Raw genomic sequence first — 14,937 nt, 5'->3', positions numbered from 1 at the left:
ATATGAGGACTGTCTGAGAAAGAGATGACTTGCAGAATATGACAAAACCTGTAAATCATGAATATCACGGAGAAATTGAATAGAGAACTAGTGTACAGTCTCCCTTATGATATAAGAAATAGGGATCCCCAAATAAGAGTTGTTCAGGACAATTGAAATGGCATTTTTTCCACCTTGCATGATTTAACTGTGGATTTCTCTGCCACAGGATATTGGGAATAGCAAACTTCTGCATATTTTGATGTGTAAGGTTGTCATAAACTTTAATTTTTGGATATAGAAAAAGCTTATATATGCTTTTTATATTTTGGAGATAGGACTGAATTTTCATAGAATCATAGAATCCGTAGAGTTGGAAGGGACCTTTAAAGGTCATCTAGTCCAAATCCCTTGCAATGAATGGGGATATCCGTTGCTTGATCTTGTTGCCCAGATTCTGATCCAGCCTCACATTTGATAGTCTCCAGGGATGGGGCATCCACCGCATCTCTGGGCAACCTGTTGCAGTGCCTCACCACTCTCACTGTAAAAGACTTTTTCCTTATATCCAACCTCAATCTACCCTCTTCAAGCCTGAAACAATTTTTCCTTGTCTTATCACTGTTGTGATAAGACCCTGTTATACAGTCTGTCCCGTTCTTTCATGTAGTCCTCCTTTAGATACTGAAAGGCTGCTATCAGGTCTCCCTGGAGCACCTTGTTTTCTCCAGGCTCGACAGCCCCAGCTCTGTCAGCCTGACCTTAGAGGAGAAGTGTTCCATCCCTTGGATCATTTCTGTGGCCCTTCTCTGGGTATGCTCCAACAGGTCTATGTCTCTCCTGTACTGAGGACTCCACATCTGGATGCAGTACTCCAGGTGAGGTCTCACAGCGCAGAGTAGAGGGGCAGATCCCCTCCCTTCCCTTGCTGGCTGTGCTTCTTTTGATGCAGCCCAGGATATGATTGACTTTGTGGGCTGCGAGGGCATAGTGCTCGCTCATGTCCAGCTTCCCATCCACCAGTACTCCCAGATCTTTCTTAGTGGGGCTGTGCTCAGTCCTTTCATCCTCCAGCTTGTATTGGTAGTGGAGGTCGCCTCGACCCAGGTGCATGACCTCGCACTTGAATTTGTTGAACCCCATGAGGTTCTCCTGGGCCCACTGCTCAAGCCTGTCTAGGTCCTTCAGGATGACGTCCTATCCCTCTGGTATGTTGCCTGCACCCCACAGCTTGGGGTCATCTGCAAACATACTGAGGGTACACTTGACCCCGCTGTCGAAGTCACTGATGAAGATATCAAGGAATACTGACCCCAGCACCGTTCCATGAGGGACACCACTTGTCACCAATCTTCATCCGGACATGGAGCTATTGACCACCACTCTCTGGACTTGATTCTGCAGCCAGTTCTTTGTCCATTGACCAGTCCACTCATCAAACCCATATCTTTCTAATTTGGAGAAAAGACTGTTGTGGGTACCATGTCAAAGGCCTTACTGAAGTCCAGGTAGATGACATCAGTGGCTCTTCCCTTGCCCATTGGTGCAGCTACACCACCGTAAAAGGCCACTATGTTGGTCAAGCAGGATTTGTCTTTGGTGAAGCTATGCGGGTTTTCCTGTATCACCACCTCCTTGTCTTCCATGTGCCTTATGGATCTGCTCCACTATCTTTCCCTGCGCAGGGGTTAGACTGACAGATCTCATTTTGCATGCTGGAAAACAGCCATCCTGAAAAATGATTTCCAGCAAGTACACAGGACAGTAAGAATGGGAGAGACTTACTGGGAGCCTCGCATGAAGGATCCAAAAACAATGTTGTGCTGAATCCAGTGCTGAAACTTCTTTCATTAGCAGTGCACACACTGAAATGGTTATTTATCTTCTGAAGAATTTAACAGTGAGAAACGTGAAGCTGTCAAAGAACATTTTATTTTTGCCCGAATGAAATCAGGTCCCACCGAGTACTTGTTTACCCTCAGGCTTAATGGACAGGAGTGTGAAAAAGTAGCTCTTCAGAAATAACCACTCACACGCATTAAGAACAGCACAAAGCCGATGCAATGTTTCATACATCCTCTGTTCTACAAGATGGTGTTTGCTGCAGGGAGGCTGAGATGAAAACGGTTAGGGACTAATGCAAACGGAACAAGAAAAGTGCTACAAGGAGAATAACCTCTTTACGCTGAAGGTGTTCAAACTATTAAGAAATTTGTAGCAGTGTGATAGAATGCATAAATTAGAAATCTGCTGTAAGCTTCATCCCTGACTCAGTCACTGAGTCACTGGGTGATCTTGAGGCTGCTCATACCTTTTATTTTGATATCTTTTTCTGCAAATTGAGGTCATTCCTTCCATTAGGAAGATAGCAGGTATTGCCTAACCCTCATTAGCAGCTGGTTAGAACCTACCATGGGCAGGAACAGCCATGATTAAAAGTGTTGACTGCTTAGAAATAATTCTGCCCTTTTTAGGCATACAAAATTAGAAGTATCAGCAAGCATGTTTAGTAGTGAAGATGAATCTTGTCTTTTTTTTTTTTGGATATGATAAGTGTGATTGCGATGGACCAATACCTAACTCTGCCAGAACTGCAGAAAACTCATCTTCTGAACATAAGCAACCTTCAGTTTCACTATGCTCTACTGAGGAAATGACCTATTCAAGTGTCTCCATTAAGGCAGTTTTCCAAACTGAGGTCATCTGGCTCTGCAAAGCCCCAGCTCCTCTTGTCTCCTTTTCATGTTCACTAATGCAGGTGGCTCTGTGCAAACCAATGCTTCCTTTCCTTGCTAGCAAAGCAGATGTGGGATATGTTACTTCACCCAAACATGAAAACAGAGCTTCTCGTCGGTTGCAGCAAAACATTGTCAAGCATTGCTTTGGTGAACTCAGCCCAGTTTTGGTTTTTGAACTGGTTGACAGCCTGAAGCAATTCGACACTGTAAATTATTTGCAACGCTTTTGGTAATAATAAAATAATAGTGTGTGCCAAAGCAATTTGTACTAAGCTGGTTGGAATTTTCATATGTATCAGGCACGTAAATGCTGGTGCCACTGTTAGGATTAGATCATCTGTAGCCCATTTTATTAGTTACAGTAATGGTTTCCATGATGTGCTCCTGTTTCTCAGTGTGTGTGCTGCTCACCAATGCAGACTTGCTTGTTTGTTTCGGTGGATCTGTTTCTGGTTTGACGTTCACAATTGCCCTGTCAATGGATTTACTCTGTATACACATTTATGGAAGCGAACTCTGAACTGGATTCACTACAGTAATTGCTGCTGAAAATACTGGAGCCAATCTATTAGTTCCTTTTATCCCAACTGCAGAAGACACAAACCCTTCTCGTCCTTTGCTTTCTCTCCTTCTGCATTCTGCAGTAAAGTTCTGTGAAATTGGGGAATTTAGTTGAAATTCAGGCATTTGTTTTGTGTTCATGGCACACGTTGTTTCTGCCACAGTTGCTCTCTCCTTCCCCCCCTCAGTGAGTAGCCAACTAAATAAAAGGGGTTTGTGTGAGATTTGGCTCGGCAGTCCCTGCTCTGTCCGGGTGCCAAACATCTTAAAGCCGCAGAGACCCGCGGGTGAGCCAGGAGCGGTAGCTGCTCTGCTTCCGCAACTTCTTGACTTCATCGACTTTTTTTTTTTTTTCCTTTCTTGCTTTTAACTCTTAGTGATTCTACTGCTGGGAGCGAAGGGGATCCTATCAGCACGGCTCTTTGCACATGCAGAAGTGGATTAGGCAGCGTTGCCCTGGTTGGCTGCAGTGCGTAGGCAGGATGGTGGAAAAGCAGCTGCTGACTGGGATTCAGCTGGAAACTGAAGGCTGTGCTGATTAAGTCTAAATGCAAGAGTAATTTGCGTGCTTGCCCCTTCCACCAACCTCTGTCCCTGTGGTTCTTTCTCAGATATGTTGACAACACCTATAACAGAGTGGTTTTGCTTTGCGCAGCACAACAGTGTTGTTAGAATGTGATGATAATGATGGAATTCCTTGAGTTGGAAAGAGCATTTAAAGGCCATGGAGTACAACTCCCCCACAATGAGCAGGGACACTTATAATTTGATCAGGTGCTCAGAGCCTCGTCCAGCCTAATCTTGAATGTCTCAAAGGATGGGGCATCTAGGATCTCTCTCGGCAACCTGTGCCAGTGCTTCAGTGCCACCAGCCATGTGAAGGAGAGCCTGAACTGACGTTCAGATCTCTTGCCACTACAAGGAATTGCCCTTTGCTGTTCAAGAATGTAAACAGAAATAGACTCAAACTGAAGTTTTTCAAGATGCCAAAAATGCACTGCTGTCTCCTTATGGGAAGCCAACTCGCTTCAGCAAGCGGTCATGAAGAGTTCTTTCTGTAAAACATAATTCATCCTGCAATTCTTTTTAAAGGACAGACTCCTCTCTTCTTCTTTTCTTTAATAACTACATTTGGCTTTGCAAGGAGAGGGGCCTTGTGGCAGTGGAAAAAGATACAGGAAAGCTGGCAGCGGTTTCTGGCTTTCCTACAGAGATTGTTGCCTTGGGCAAGTCAATTGGTGCTTGTGCTTTTTTGTATATACATATATATAAAGCACAAACACAGCCTTCATGATGCCCAGTACTGGCTTGGGATTTTCATAACTGCTTGATGAGCAACGTGCCAGGCACAGATTTTTGTGGCAGCTCCTGGAACCCTCCTCCTCCAAAAGGGGGGGGAAGAAAACTTCTAAACTCTGTTGGAACATGAATCTGTGATATTCAGAGCACTTTGCCTTATCTCAAGCTTAGTGTAAGTAATGATTCTGATGTTATCATCTGGGGTTGGAGATTAAATATTTTCATTATGTCTGGATTCTTTTCCGCTCCTAAGAGCATTTCTGTAGTACTGTTTACTAAGCATAATCACTTGACTGTTGGTGTTTATAAAAAAAAAAAAATCTTCCTTTTCTAATGTTAACTCCCATTACCATTTCCCTCCTGTACTGACAAAAGAGAGAATTGTATTTAATTGAAGTAATACAAAGCAGGGGGAAAAAGAAATATCTGATTTTGCTCAGTAAAGAAAGAGATGGGGAAGAGAATAGATGGTTGGAGAGCAGGAGGATGAATAGTAGGGGAAGAAAAAGACCCACCTTGCATATGCTCATATATGCTATAATGAAATATTTGGTAATAGGTATGTTGACAGCAGCCTTACTCCTTAGTAAGGCTTTAAGGGGAACAACACTTCAAATTGATCCTCCCTGTGTACGAGCTGCATTAGTATTCTATAGCCACACCAACCCGGTCATCGTCAGCTTGGCATGCTAATTATCCTGTCCCTCTTTTTCTCTTTCTCCCTACCCCCATCTCCTTCCAATCCAACCATCCACTTCTATCAGTGATATATGGTTTATATCTTCCTAGCCATTATGCTGATGACCCAGGGCAGTGCCTGCCACTTTTGATAAACTGTCAGATTATTTTTGGAACGTCCACATATGCTTTTCTGGAGGTACAATTTAGCGCTATGATAATCTACTAAATTGCTTTCTGTGCTATGCCAACTCTCACTTCTGCTGTTCTTTTTAAGGTTTACGTTGCCAGAAGAAAAGCGTGCCTGGAAAATTTTAGGTAGCACTGCACCCCAAAGATGGGACCAGTGTATTCTCTACTGGTCTGTTATGAAGTGTAGGATCGAATAGTACTTCTGTTTTTCTTTTTCTTTTCCATAGTGTGTATGCAGAGAGTAAAGCTACTGGAAAAATGCATGCCTGATTTTGTCTTAAAAGTCTATAACATAGAAGCCCCCTTTAATTTTACAATGTAATATTTGACAGTATAACAATGTTAGGAAGGCTACCTAGCATAACACTTATGTGAAGAATTAGTAAATTTACTGCTCCCCAAAAAATAAAGAAAACCATGGTTAGAAGGTGAGTTAGCTATGTATTGACAAGAGCTGCATTGTAAGTTGGAAATACCCTACTCCTAAGAGTAATGTCTACTGCACTCTTTTTTTTTTTTTGCGTTTGTGCTACAGCAGGCAAAGAGAAAACAGTGAGTGGGTGCTCAGGTGGGTGGGCAGTGCACAAGTGAACTAGGAAGGCGTTGGTGGATTTATGAAGCTTCCTCCCAATGGCTTTGTTATGCAAAGTTCTGACTTACAGATGCCAGAAACTATTTAGTTGCCAAAATAACATTGATTTTCCTGTTAGCGATCTATGTGGAGTGAGTAATATCAAGGGCCAGATTGCTCAGCCTTACATGCATGAAATAGTTGGAATTAAGGCGAAACCAAATCCCTGTGTTTGTAGCTGAACCGGTTCCAGAGGACTGACTTTGCAGTTTTTGATGTGAAGTCAGGACAACTTTATCCTTGGTGGATAATGTTGATAGTATTATACAGAACTGGAGTTGTGATATCACCTGATGCAATTCATCGTTCTGTGTAACTCTAGAGACTTTTTGGGAAGAGGATTCAAAAAGTTCTAGGAGTAAAGGTGTGAAGTTGACCTCGGGCAAGGATTATTGCATAGTGTTTGCTCCTCGATAAGAAGACAAGTCAAATCTGACACTAGGTTGTATAAGCAGAGCGTAAGAGATTCAAGATAAGACCTGTGAACCTGTGTACATTTAGCTTTTGGGTTTTCCTTATTTGGATGAGTCTTACTGGAACAGATGTACAAATGTTATAATACAGGTCTTTCAACTCATTTTTCTTGCAGAGCATGCAAATGTCTTGAAAGATTTTTTTTTAATAGCACTGTGCATAAACTTTCATTTGGTTCATTTTGGGAAAAAATATGGCTGACCTAAATAGAAAAGCTATCTTTGATCTTGCAGAGATTGAACTGTTAGCAAAAATTAATAACTGAAAAATGAACACGTGTGGCATCCCTCCAGAGAACAAAATAGATCTTTGAATCAAAGAATCTCAGTGCAGAAGAAGCCAACTTCTCACAAAGCTTATGATTTTAAGCAAAATGCTCAGAATTTTAAAATGGATATATGCCAAGAATATATAATGGAGCTGAATGAACAGGTATCACTAATATTTTTATGAATGTCGTCTCTCTATTGTGCGTTGTGCTATTCCTCGTTCTGCGTTGTAATTAAAGTTGAAGTGGGTCATTCTTTTTTTTTTTTCAGGTGCTACCTGTGAACAGTTTCACACTACTGAAAGGCCTGAAACTAAGAGGCATTTGTCCTTGAAACCAGTCATGAATGGAAGGTGATGTTGAGAAGTCGTTATCCATCACTCTGGAAGAGTTGGTGATGGGCAGACTGCCTGGCTTCTGGCATGGCATTTGGGTACAGGGGATGGAAAAACAGAAGCTTATCCAGAAATCCTGAAATACATGGTCTGATTTTTCCAGAACTGGTAAACATTTATTAAAATATTTTTTCCCACAATCTTGCCCTCTATCTCTGCAGATCTGTTCTTCATCTGAAAATAAGGACAATGTATTATTTTTTCTCTTCTCTCTATTTTTTGCATTTAAATTTCAGGTCCTTCAAACTTCAGGTTCTTTACTACCTTATATACTGTCCTTATAGCCACCGACTTGGACTTCAAATAGGTTCTCTCTGAGGTTCTCTGATGCAATTAGTGATGGTCAATCTGTTTTAAGTCATAAAGTATTTGTAATACTGTGCCTATGGAAGACTTAATTAAAACACATTTAACGTGTCACAGAGCTTGTTCAGTGAGGAGTATCCTGGAAATACCAAGTATTATTTATTATTTCTTTGGCAAAAACCTTGATAATAACTTGAGATTGTGATTCCAATCTACGGGATTTGTGTATGAACTCAGATTCCCGAAGAGATCACTTGACGTCATTTTCCATTTATTGATGGTCTCCCTGGCTGGCTCACCCTACTAAGGCATTGTGGTGTGAAATGAGAGATTAAAGAACCAAAATGATGGCTTCTTTCTGTACACTGTACCTGGTTTATAACAAAATTGAGAGGATGTTTTATATTAGAATGTGGTTTATCCAAAACGAATACCTTTTCCAGCTCAATGCTCCCTCCTTTTATTGTTGCTTTTTTTAATGTGCAACGTGTGCACTAAAATCAACTGTTAACGTTCTTATATTTGTCATCATAATTTTTCATCTAGAACTTCAGAGGAGGGATGTGTAGATTTCCTCTCCTGTTGACTCCTGACAGTGGGTAACAGAGTCCAAGGACCTGGGGATAACAAACTAATTATTTGAATTATTTGATTGATCGTGAAGCCAGGGCATCAACAATCAAAGTTTTTCAGGTGAAGGCTCAGAAGTTCTCTTGAGTTGTGACACTGTATGTCAGGTAAAAATGGAAAATTCTGAAAATTGTGATTTGTGGTTTCGGTTTCTTTGAAATACATGATTGTAAGTCTACTAGTCAACAATTCCTCAAAGGACAGGAGAAATTCCAGAGAGCAGACTGCAAGCAAGCCTGACATATAGGAATTATAGTTGTATATACTGAAAAAAGCCATTTTTTTAAGCAGCCTTAAGATAGTCAATAGCAAAGGTATTATTTCCACTAACAGTCAAAAAATACGTTAACAAGGTACTCTTTCAGGAACGAAGCACGTTCTGTGGAATATGTTATTCTCCTGCCACTTACCATTGTAGTGCAACAATGACTGCGCCTACTTTGTCCCCATACAAGTGTTCTGTCTTGTGTGCTCATGTATTGAGCCTAGAATGCACCCTGGAAGGATGCATGATTTCATTATCCTTGAGATAACGGCAGGCATTAATTTGCTTTTTCTGTTACTGTTAGAGTAACTGTTGTGCTCAGTTTTGTATCTGGATAAAACGCACTATGAATTACTCTGCATCTGTTCTTGATGCTAATCCTATTACTAGCAACAGGATTAGTTCATGAAGAAAAGGGCGGTACTGCTCTATTCTACAGACACTGCTATGAAAATTTAGCAGAGCTTATACACAGTACAGCACTTCTTTACTCTTACACATAGCACCACATCTAACACTGGCAACTGCTGAAATTCAGTGTACTGAAATGTAAATTTATATCAATTCTAGAAGCTCTATTAAAACGTAGGGATTGTTGTATCTTGGTAGGTTTTTTAGCATTAGACATTGCTAAACTGCGCCAGAAATTATTTCAAAATAACTTATTTTTCATGACTGATTTAATCCCGTAACCGAAATCAGGCTGTGCTACCTTAATGGGAAATTTTTATGTAACTTGGGTTTTTTAGAACCATTTTTCACAGCTTTGTTGACGCAGATTGTAGCTGGTAGATCCAAACAGTGCAGAACCTGTACACTTTGTTGGGAATTCATCAATATGACAGCGAGACTTGAACACTGCATTGGGTGCTGTATAGCAGGAACTCTGCTTGTCCTGCACATGTGCAGTGCTCGCTGTCCCTCCACATTAATGCTCTTCACTATGCATTGGCCATTGTTCTGATCTGTACCACTCTTCTGGATGCTGCTTGTCACTGTGTGGACAAGTGTGTTGGAAAGGCACCTAATTTCCATGTGCCTCATGTTGCTCACCTGAAAATGGCAAGAAAGATGCTGAATTCTTACTGGGGATGGGGAGATGCTTAAGATTATTTTACTGCCGTAGAATTCCTGTGTGTTGCTGCTAAGTATAATCTGCATAGGAATAAGGCTGTGTTAATCGGATGAAAAATCTAAACTTTCTTTAATTTGTCATCGCTCACTTTCTGTGTTCCTGAATTGTGTGTAGAGGTAATAGGAAAAGTAGCAGGGGTAATATCTGTGAGCTGCAACATCCAGGAGTTGAAGGGAGCAGGGAGACATCGATGCTTATGCAATTATTTCTGTAAACCTGCATCTGCAGGTTCTCGATGTAGAACTACAGCATATGCCAACAAAAATCTTTCCACTGCTACTTGTGATCCCCAGATGATGGAGCCAAGTTGACAAAAGCAGCATTTTGTCAGAGGTGCTACATCTCTAGGATTCAATACGTCAGGACCAGAGAATGTGTATTTTTTTCCCTTCACTTCTCTTTATTTTCACCCGATGTCTTTCCCCATCTTTTTCTTACACGAGTAGAGTGAACACAAACCCAAACTAAACCATTCCTATTGCAACAGTGCTGGCAGCACGCTCACTGCAGATACTTAAATTGAACTGTGAATAAAGGGATCTCTTATCGTTTTATGCAGCCCATGATGCTTCCACATCTGATCCAAATTTTTAAGCGTGGTGATCTTTGCTTTCCAAACAGGAACAAGAGAAGCACCTCACCAAAAGAGAGCAAATGCTGTCATTTGACCTTTTCAGCCTTTGGATTCTCAGTGCATCTGACTCGACCAGGCAGGTCTGGGGAAGAGAAAAATTAACAGCAGATGGATTTATGAAAAGAGCTCAGTGGCAGATGGTGCCTACAGATATTTACTGACATGGCCTCGGTCTTACAGGGTGGGTTTTTTTCCCCTTTTAGTAGTGCTGTTAGTACATGAGTGTGTGTGTGTGTGTGTTACGACATAATGCTGGCAGATAGGGATTACATTGTTAGCAAGAGAAGAAACTCAGGGACTTCTAGTATTGAGTTTGAGTAGTTCAGAGTTCCTCTTTGCTCATGGTTTAATCCAATGGCAAGCAGCTGCGGTAGGAATCTTTCTGGTCTCCTCCATCTGTAAATTCTTGAATCACCATTTTTCTGAAATGGGTTCATCTTCATTGTACAGGGTTTTTATCTTCTGGTAATCATTGTCACCTACACACTCAGACTCAGAGCTCTGACTGCCTTTCCACTAACGCTTCAGTTTTGTACTTCGATAATGAAGATAATGATGCTGGACTTGATTATGAAATGAGCTGAGTTTCACAGCTTAGAATGTTTCTGTATATGGACTAGGTATAATTAATTTCTTTCTGTTATTACATGCAAAATCCTGTAACAGATGGACTAGTATAATTTGGCAGATAATTTATCTGACGTTTCCCTCATCAATCATTAAACAATTGGTATATTTCTTCATTGTGCAGTCAGCTTTAAATCCTATTTTGTTAGATGATTCATGGCATACTGATGGGATTGGTCTAGATCCATCGAAATCAATGAGGAGACTGACTTGAACAGACTGTGAATCAGACCTCATTTTTATACCAGTTGATCTCAAAAGATGGCATAATTAGTGAGTAAGAAGATTCATTTTAAGTTGTGTCTTGCTTTGTACTGGGGTTTTTCTGGAGATGTTCCTCTGCATAATGCACAGATAAGAATGAAGCAAATGTCGTTTTATATCCGTTTGCAGGGGCCTGTGTTGGAGGACATGTTGCTGTGACAGTGGTGTCTGTAGATGATATGTTGAAGGAGTGCAGAGTCATGGTCTTACTACTGAAGTAGTAAAATCCACTGAAGTCATCCCATTCCCTTCTCCTTCAGTAGTAGACACCTCCTCATGTCATGGAACAGAGCCACGATACTTGGTAGTTGACTACTTGATGTTTATTAAAACTTCCTTCTCCCAAGACAGTGATTTTTTTTTCCTATGTAATTTTAGAAGAATGCTTGAAAAAGGTGACTTAGATGAACCCTACAGGCTCATTAAACAGTGGCAACTGATAAATCTTTTCTTTGATAGTCTCTTGAATTTTTAAGTCTTGGAGTTGGTAATGCCCATACTATAGATGTACGGAAATGAATATTTCAGAAGTGGGCCATACCTTTTAAGTGGGGTGATTTGAATAAATGATTTCACTTTTCTTCTGCCTTTTAATTAAAACTACTGTGGCATAGGCTGCGTACTTCAACAGATTTTATTTTTAATGAATTGCATTAGGTGCTATTAGCTTTCAGAGTATTACTTCAGATTAACTCTCTCCTTTCTAGGATTTCCTCCACGCGTTGCTGTTACCTTACAAAACCATTTGTAATGAAAATAGCCAGACCTCTTTTCCTTTTTCCCCTCTTTATTACATCAGTATGCACTGCAAAACCAGTGGCTTGTACATCCTAAGCTAAGATAATGAGACCAATATTAATTCCACTACAGCTGCTACAAGCATGTAAATGAAGCTTTCATCTGTCCAGCAAAGCAGCGCTGAGGCTTGCTAAGAACACCCAGGCTAAGCAACACAAACAGGGAGATAGCAGAGGTGAGGGTGAGAGAAGAGGGTATGCTAAAAATGGCTGGAAATTGAATGTCCTGAATTAATATTTCCTGCTAGAATCAATGCTGTTATTATCCTCTGCATTCCTTATTGCAAGGGCATTTTGTTCCTGTTTGTCCCTACAGATTGGGATGTAGTAATCACTGTCCTGTTAAGACTGCAAAGGTCACGATGTGAACCCCTCATAGAGTTTTCTTAACGTGCTAGCTTCTTGCTCTGCTATGGGACACGTCTTCTAGGTTGTACCCACAGGGTGGAAAGCAGGTTGGAGCAGCCTGATTCATCTAAAAGCAGTATAGCGGGTAGTAGGGCAGTGCATGGGCTAGTTAGCTCAGCCTCTGAGCAAAGCTAATTAATCCAGACAGCACTGTGCTGAGCCTGACTCTGTTGCCTTGAGTTCTGGCAGGAATTAGTTTGTGGCTGATGGGGCTCAAGTATCTCTCTGCTCTGTTTTTCTGCATGTGGGGCAGCTATGCACTAAGAAAACGTACATGGCAGCAGTTGGATAAAACAGGAGGAAAATGTCCCTGAGCCACATGTGGTCTCTTGTAATGCATTTATATTTTACCAATGAGCAGAGGCTTCCCAGAGCATTAGAAAATAATTGGTTGTTGGTTTTTTTTTAAATCAGATTTCTTCTCTGTGATGGTGCAAAAAGGAATTCACTGTGGTTATAACCGCAGACTGAATAATTCTGCATTGTTGTAGAAAGCTGGGCCCATTCAGTACGTAACTCATATTTCTGCTTTTGAATGTGCTTACTTCCAGTCCTCTTCAGTAAAGCACTTAAGCACATATGAATGGCTTCAATGGGGTTTAACCATATGTTAAAGGTAAGCTTGCTTTAAATGCTTTGCTGAATTGAGGTCTAAATGAAAGCAATATGCAGAACCTTTTGACAAACATCCGATTTCTCTGCACACAAGTGGTCCATTATTATAGGTTTGAAGCCTACAGGGAGGCAGACGATGTGTGTCGAGTAAATTACAGCGCGATCTGATTATTGTAGCGTGCTTACTTCCCTGAGAGATGGCTCAAAGTTGCCTATGCAGGATGTCCCTTTTGACAAAGTTTTATGTCAGTGGCAGTAACGAGATGAACTCAGGTATGTTTTTTACAGAATCTTTTCAAATAAAAAGCGTATTTCAAATGCATACATCTCTTTTTAATATAGCTAAGCCAGGAATAAGCAGGGACTCACTTTGGCAAGTACCCCTAATCTTTGATGAAGTTGGAATCCAGATACCCATTTTCTTCAGATCTCTATCTTTGGTATATATTAGGATGATATAGCTGTTAGATGAGCTCTATGTGTTATTAATCCTTTAGGTAACTGCGTTTTAATGGAAACGTATCTGAAGGGATGCAAGTCATAGCCTTGGAGTTCTGAGGGATTGATCTAAGATTGTGAGGTTGAAAGTCTGAAAGAAACTTTTCATCATTGCTGTCAGGAAAATGAAAGAGCAGAAGCAAATTTCACAGAAACACATGATTTGGAGGTAGCATGGAGAACATTACATTACAGAGGATATTTCAGTGCTCCAAAGATGGTACTCTAAACCCGGGGATTTTCCTGTCTCACTCAACAGCCATCCTTCAGTTGAACTTCCATTGGCTCCCAAATTCTCATCCAAGACGTGCTGAATTTTTAACTTCTTCATGGGATACCTGGAGCAAGGAAACCCTGGAAATGCCTGTTGCTTTGAATGCACACCCTCAACATCATGCTTGCCTTATGGAAACCAGACGGAGGAGGGACTCCAACTGATGTCCTGTGTTTGGGATCAGCTTTTTATATTGGTCTGGAAAGGGGAAGAAGAAAGCTTTGCTGTTTCTTACTCTTTCCTTTTTCTTCTATACTTGCACTCTGTTTTATTTGTCTTCAAGACAGTACCTAATTTTGACAACTGGTTTATTTTAGTTGCCATGTTGGCATGTATTTTGGCCACCTGTATAAACAGAGCAACACTCCCACTGTTACTAAAAGGGGAGAAGAAAAGGGAGTTCCTGGAGCAATTTCTGCCTGAATGTGTAGTATGTTGCGTAGGACAGACCAAGCAGTCCCCTAGGAGCTATTTAAGTGCTTTGACTAGATGATGAGCATCAAGACAAGGTTTTACATACATATGATTTTGATGAAAACCTGTAAGATCGAACGCAGTCTTGAGGGAACTTTTCCAATCTCTCAGGTAAAAAAAAAAACTTAACAAAAGATATTTCCTTAAGCATTGCAGGTTTTTGGACAACTGTAATCTATGTTTAAATAATAGATTAAAGCAGCCTTTTCAGAATAATTTCAAAATTCGTCAAAGCGTATTCTTGTACATGTGAGAAAACATTATTTACTTGCTAAATGCTGTTCATCCCTGAAGAGCTTGCATGGATTCCTGTACTATTCTGTGCTGTGTTCCCTAAGGATCATGCTCTTACCGAGCAAGCACAGGTGAGAAAAGTTGTTAAACATTTCTCAGCATGCTAATGTCAGTGCTTTGCTTAAAATTCAAAGGATGTCATCAATAAACCAGTCTTAACAGAGGCCAGAAAAGATCACAGGTGACTTGTGCCGTTCTTTTCAATAGGGACCGTCTCTGGGGGGTACCCTGAACACAATTTGTGCCTTATCTTCTTAGATGCCAGCACAGCATATGTAACTTTGCAAGAGAAAAGCTTTGCCCCAGTAGGAAGAAAGGTGAGAACAGGTAGGGGAGGTAACTTGTCAGAGTGCAGACAGAAATAGAAACCAAATTTCTAGGTTCATCCCACTCTATCTGCTCAGTGATGTTTTTGCTGTCTCTTTTCCTGTGCTTTATTTGCTGCTTTTTGAGTTTTTTTTTTCCCAAAACTAGTGTCGGTCAGCATCTTTAAGGCATTCA

General features: G+C 40.9%; 1 protein-coding gene across 15 annotated transcripts in view; it reads left to right on the top strand.

Moving 5' to 3' along the window:
* Positions 1-14,937, top strand: part of LRRTM4 (leucine rich repeat transmembrane neuronal 4) — a 504,688-nt gene that overhangs the window by 269,345 nt on the left and 220,406 nt on the right. For 12 of the 15 annotated variants that reach the window (XM_021374973.1, XM_021374971.1, XM_021374964.1 and 9 more), the window contains 2 exons: positions 7,092-7,323; positions 10,173-10,366. The gene's annotated coding sequence lies outside the window, so the exon portion shown is untranslated. Of the gene's footprint in view, positions 1-6,785; positions 6,985-7,091; positions 7,324-10,172; positions 10,367-14,937 lie in introns of all 15 variants that reach the window. The other 3 variants (XM_021374975.1, XM_021374968.1, XM_021374978.1) reach the window with 2 other exon arrangements.

This window comes from Numida meleagris, chromosome 21 (genome assembly GCF_002078875.1).
Source record: "Numida meleagris isolate 19003 breed g44 Domestic line chromosome 21, NumMel1.0, whole genome shotgun sequence".
In the NCBI taxonomy this organism is placed as follows: Eukaryota; Metazoa; Chordata; class Aves; order Galliformes; family Numididae; genus Numida; species Numida meleagris.
The sequence above is the reverse complement of the archived record's forward strand: the minus strand, read 5'-3'. Positions and strand labels throughout refer to the sequence as shown.